We start from the raw sequence: 6,000 nt of genomic DNA on the forward strand, positions 1-6,000 counted from the left end.
TTACACTTTTTTTCGTTAGAATTACACTTTTTTAGAGAATTATATTTTTTCCGTTAGAATTACACTTTTTTTCTAGAATTACACTTTTTTTCATTAGAAAAAAGTGTAATTTTAACGAAAAAAAGTGTTATTCCAGCCGAAAAAAGTGCTATTCTAGCCGAAAAAAGTGTTATTCCAGCCGAAAAAAGTGTTATTCTAGCCGAAAAAGTGTTATTTTAATAAAAAAAAGTGTAATTTTAACAGAAAAAAGTGTAATTCTAACGGAAAAAAATATAATTCTAACAACAAAAAGTGTAATTTTAACAAAAACAAAAAGTGTCATTTTAATGAAGAAAAGTGTAATTTTAATGAAGAAAAGTGTAATTTTAACATAAAAAAGTGTAATTCTAACGGAAAAAAGTGTAATTCTAACAACAAAAAGTGTAATTTTAGCCGAAAAAAGTGTTATTCTAGCAGAAAAAAGTATAATTTTAACAGAAAAAAGTGTAATTTTAATGGAGAAAAGTGTAATTTTAATGGAGAAAAGTATAATTTTAACAAATTATATGAGAAGTACTACTAAAATAAAAAAATTCACAAAATAAAAACAAGAATGCGATTTTTTTTTATGTATAGAGAAAAGTTGTAACAAGAATGCGATTTTTTTTATGTATAGATGGTAATAAACAAGAATGCGATTTTTTTTAAAAATATACATAAAAACGAGATTTCACCAAATAAAACAATAATGTAAGATCTATTTAATAGATCTAAGATTAAAATACAAAGATAGCATAAAATAATTAAAATTATAATTTAAGATCTAATAATAAAAAGGAGATTTCACCAAATAAAAACAAATAACAAGAAGAAAAAAATCGTGATGATGAAAGGAATTAAAACAAACCCCTCACTCCTCCTCATCACAACTTTAAAAACAACACCTTCACTCCTCATCACAACTTTTAAAAACAAAAAAAATTGTTAGATCTGAAATGAAAAAAAATCTGAGAAAACAACAAAATAAATATGAAAAAAAATCGAAAAGGTGGTTGAGGGCTGGTTGTTGTGAGCGGCGGAGGGAGCAGACGGCGTGGAAGGGCTGGTTGAGGGTGGTTGTTGTGGTCGGTGGCAGCAGATCTGGGGAGTTGTTGTCGCTGGTCGTGGTGGGTGGGGATGTTCGTGGTGGCGTTGTGGGTGGTAGCGGTGGTCGTGGTGTGGGTGTTATTGAGGGTCGTGGGTAGTGAACGGTGGTTGCGAGGGGATGGTGTCGTGGGTGGTGGCTGCGTGGTGACAGGAGTGGTCGTGGTTGTGCGTGGTGACGGAAGTGGTGGTGGTGTTGGTGGTTAGTTGGGTGTTGGGTGTTGTTTTTGATGGTGGTGGGTGAGTGGTGGCGAGGACGTGGTGTGGTGGTGGGTGGGCGTAGGTGGTGCGTGGGGTGGTGGTGGTGGGGTGGACGCGGCACAGTGGCAGCGGGGTGGGAGAAAAAGGGGGGGAATTTTGGGATTTTTTTGTTTTTGAATTTGTTTGGTTTTTTTAGAGAGGAGATGTTTTTGAGAGATAAAAAATGGGTGAAATTATGAGATATGAGAGAGAAGTGGTGTTTTGGAAAAGTATATATATTAAATTAGTTGTTAATTAGGAAGAGTTAGTGATTAATTAGTATAGGTAGTGAGAGAGTGGGTTTAATGACCTTTAATCCCTTCTTTTTTGCTTTCAATCTCAACCCTCCATCTTCCTCATCCAATGGCTCTAAAGGGAACTTATGGACTCAAATGTAAGAGGTGGACTTAGATGATCTTTACACTATATATATATATATATATATATATATATATATATATATATATATATATATATATATATATATATATATATATATATTGATGCGTGTCTTTTATATAAGGTTTTCACCTCATTTTTACACGCATTTCTGTGCTTTTTATGTAGCATCTGGCTACAAATACCCCCGAATATTCTTCTTTGGTCCGTTTATTGTAATTTGCAGGAATTGACCGAGGAGGAGCTAAATCGAGCCTCAATTATCCCAATTGTATGCATTCATGGGAAATAAGGAGCCGGAGTTTAGGAATCTTACACTTGGAGGACGTATGAGCTGAGTTAAGGAAGAAATTCAAGTCCTGACGCACCTATGTAGCTCGATCGAGTGGTTTGACTGCTCGATCGAATGCTTTATACACTCAAGATTGGTCGATCGACCAGTTTATGGAGTCGATCGAGGAGGTTCAGCAAGCAGTGCTCGATCGAGAGGATGTCCTAGCTCGATCGAGGGACTTGGCGTTCGATCGAGTAATGTCTCTACTCGATCGAGGGGATTTCGTGTGTTTTTGGTTTATTTTCCACCTAATCTTTTATGGGCTTTTGTAATCAGTCCATAGATTAGGTTTAAGACAATTTTTCAGTATAAGACTGGGGAGAACACTACGTTACTCCCATCTCCTTTACTACGTACATTTTTCACCTGTTTCTTTGGAGACTGTTCTTTGGAATTCTATTCTCTACCTTGCTACTCGAATTCGGTATTATCAATTTAATTTACTTCTTTATCGTATTTATTGTTTTTAATTCCTTTTCTCTCTTTACCTTATAATCGTTCAATCAATTAGATTATTCATTATGTTTAGTTCTAATTGTTTGGTTATTGTTATTGTTAATCTGATGGTTATGAGTAGCTAATTCCCTATGCTAAGACTATAGGGGACCCATGATTTGAAGGGAGAGTAATCGATTCACTAGGTTAATACCGGTACCGTCTTTGTTGTTTAAATGCTACAAATAACTGTAATTGCCTAATTGAGTCGACGCAATTAGACCCTTATTCTTAGTGGACCTTGACCTGGGCCGAAAGGTTGGAAGAGGGAGACTAGTAGCGAACAATAGAGTATTGCAGCGAGGGCGAAAGTTAAACTGTTTACACTTTAGGGTGAATTAAGGACCGAAAGGTGACGTTCGCTACCCTTTAGACCGTACTGCATTGACCTGGGACCTAGATTACTCGACCGGATGATCATGGCGAACCGCTTGTCTTAGCTATTCTCTTTTATCTGTTAACTCTTCCTTTATTTCTCTTTTCCTTACTGTTTTAGTTTAGAAATCACAAATTATAAACCCCCAATTTGGTTACCTTGGTGAACCTAGTTTAGCAGACAAATTCCTACCTCTCTGTGGATTCGACCCGACTTCCCTAGCTATATTAGTTAGTTGGAACCAGTTGGTTATTTTTGACAGGTACGCGACAGACGTGTCAAATTTTGGCGCCGTTGCCGGGGAGGTGGCGCATATTTGTTGCTTTAACTAAGTTTGTCTTTTTGTCTCGAGGAATTTATTCCTTGGGACTATCTCATTTTCTGCAAAGTTTTGACCAGTTTTGCAGATAAGCCGTTGTTTTGAAGTTGTTTGCCAAAATGCCTACGATTACAGAGCATACAGAGCCATGTGGAAGATGTGGTGAAGAAGGGCACGATCTTTATGAGTGTACGTCAAGTATAGAGCGCGCCCTTGCATATAAGAAGTTCAAGCAGGGAGTTCCTTTCTCCCAGCTATATGACGAGATAAAAAGCGTTTCTACCCCTTCTACACCCGTACCACAACCGGTCTCTCCTTCTTCAAGAGAAGCAATTGCCGAATTGAAATCCATCATGTTGAGTAGGTCACAAAGAATCGATCTTTCATATATCGGAGTTGAAAGAACAAGTCGCGCGATTAACACTCGCACAAACCAAGACTCCTCCAATTTGCGATCCCGTCAGTGCCATGAATTCTCAAAATGACCTTATTCATGGAGAGGATGAGGTTTTGGCAAATGATGATGACTCGTATGATGATCTAGACGAGTTCTTGCAGAAAATACTTGCTGCGTGTGCAAAGTGACCACTGATCGAGCAACTCATCTACTCGATCGAGCGGTTCTAATCATCCAGTCACTCGATCGAGTGACAATGGCGGTCGATCGAGAAGTACAGAACTCCAGGTTGGTCGATCGAGTAACTATGCTGAGGAAAACGTTCGATCGAGTGTCAAGACTGGTCGATCGAATGAAATTGAAGAAGAAACTGGTCGATCGACCAGTAAAAGTATTCGATCCAGTGCATTAAGTGGCGGAATTCCTAATTCAGTATCTAATACCGCCACCGTGTCATCTTCCCCTGCTGTGGAGACGTCACGCATCGATAAGGGTAAAGAAAAGGTTGCGGGACCGCTCATCGCTACCAGGGTACCTTTCCCAAGTCGTCTGAAGGACGCGAGGGTCGAGCAACAGTATAGTAAGTTCGTGGACATCGTGAAGAACCTCCAGGTAACTGTCCCGTTTTCTGAACTTGTCACTCAGGTACCCACTTACGCTAAGTTTATGAAAGATATCGTGACGCGTAAGAGAAATTTGAGTGAATTTGAGACAATTTCATTCATGGAAGAGTCTAGTAACCTGCTGTTAAATAAGGCCCCTCCAAAAATGAAAGACCCGGGCAGCTTTTCTATTACTTGTGTCATAGGTAATATGGTTATTGATAAGGCCCTTTGCGATTTAGGTGCCAGTGTCAGTGTCATGCCCCTTCCTGTCTGCAAGAAATTGAAGATGAGTCACTTCAAGGTGACTAACATTACCCTACAGATGGCCGATAGATCTGTTAGGAGACCTTTAGGTGTCTTGGAGGATGTGCCTGTGAAAATAGGCAAGCTTTACATCCCAGTAGATTTCATTGTTTTGGATATAGCTGAGGACACCCGGACCCAAATTATTTTAGGAAGACTGTTCCTTTGTACAAACGGGGCCGTTATCGATGTCGACAAGGGCGTCGACCCTTGCGATAGGGGATGACGCTATCACATTCGGTTTGCCCAAGATTTTTAGCCCACCCAATGATAGAGGACACTTGTTATTCGGTCGATATCATTGATGAGTCTATTTATGACTTCGGTCGGGTTCTTTTATGAAGGACCCACCGGAGGCTCTCATGCTTTTTGATGAGTGTGCGATAGCCCAGAGGGACGATGACGCCGCATTGGATTTGCTTGTTGATGAATTAGATGAGCATGAGGGAGAGCAGGTGGAACAAATGATCAGCACTCTTTGCTCCATTGAGGTAAAGGTACCGGAACGTAAGCCTCTCCCATCTCATCTTAAATATGCCTTTCTAGACGATACGAGCAATAAGATATCCGGTCATTGTCGATGCCAAGCTTAGTGATGATCACTGACTTCTTTGTTAGTCAGACTTAAGAAAAACAGGAAAGCAATGGGCTATTCACTGGATGATATCACGGGGATTAGTCCCGATATTTGTATGCACAGGATAGAGTCGAGGAGGATCACAAACCTTGCGGTGGGGTCGGCGTCCGAACCGGAAGATGCGAGGATGTTGTGATGGCCGAGGTAATGAAGTCGCTGGATGCGGTATTATCTATTCGGTAGGTAATTCTAGATGGGTAAGCCCAAAGACAGTAGTCCCAAAGAAAGGAGGGACAACTGTAGTTAAGAATGAGAAAAATGAATTAATACCTACCCGAGTAGTGACTGGTTGGCGGATGTGCATAGACTACGAGACAGTGAATGCCGCCACCAAGAAAGATCACTTCCCCCTTCCTTTTATTGATCAAATGGTAGAAAGGTTAGCTTCTCATAAATTTTTCTGCTATCTAGATGGGTATTCAGGGGTTCTTTCGATCCCTATCCACCCGCACGATCGTGCCAAGACTACTTTTACCCGTCCTAAGGGCGTTTTGCGTATCGCAATGCCTTTTGGTTTGTGTAATGCCCCCGCCACCTTTCAAAGGTGTATGATGGGGATATTTTCAGAGTATATTGAGTCTATCATGGAAGTTTTTATGGATGACTTTAGTGTATATGGAAGTGATTTTTCTAACTGTCTGTCTAACCTTGAGAAAGTGTTGCAGTATTTGTATTGAGGTTAACCTTGTCTTTGAATCGGGAGAAGTGCCACTTTATGGTCAACGAGGGAGTTGTCTTAGGGCACTTGGTTTCGATAGGGGAATAGAAGTTGA

This window comes from Silene latifolia, chromosome 1, assembly GCF_048544455.1.
Source record: "Silene latifolia isolate original U9 population chromosome 1, ASM4854445v1, whole genome shotgun sequence".
Taxonomy (NCBI): domain Eukaryota; kingdom Viridiplantae; phylum Streptophyta; class Magnoliopsida; order Caryophyllales; family Caryophyllaceae; genus Silene; species Silene latifolia.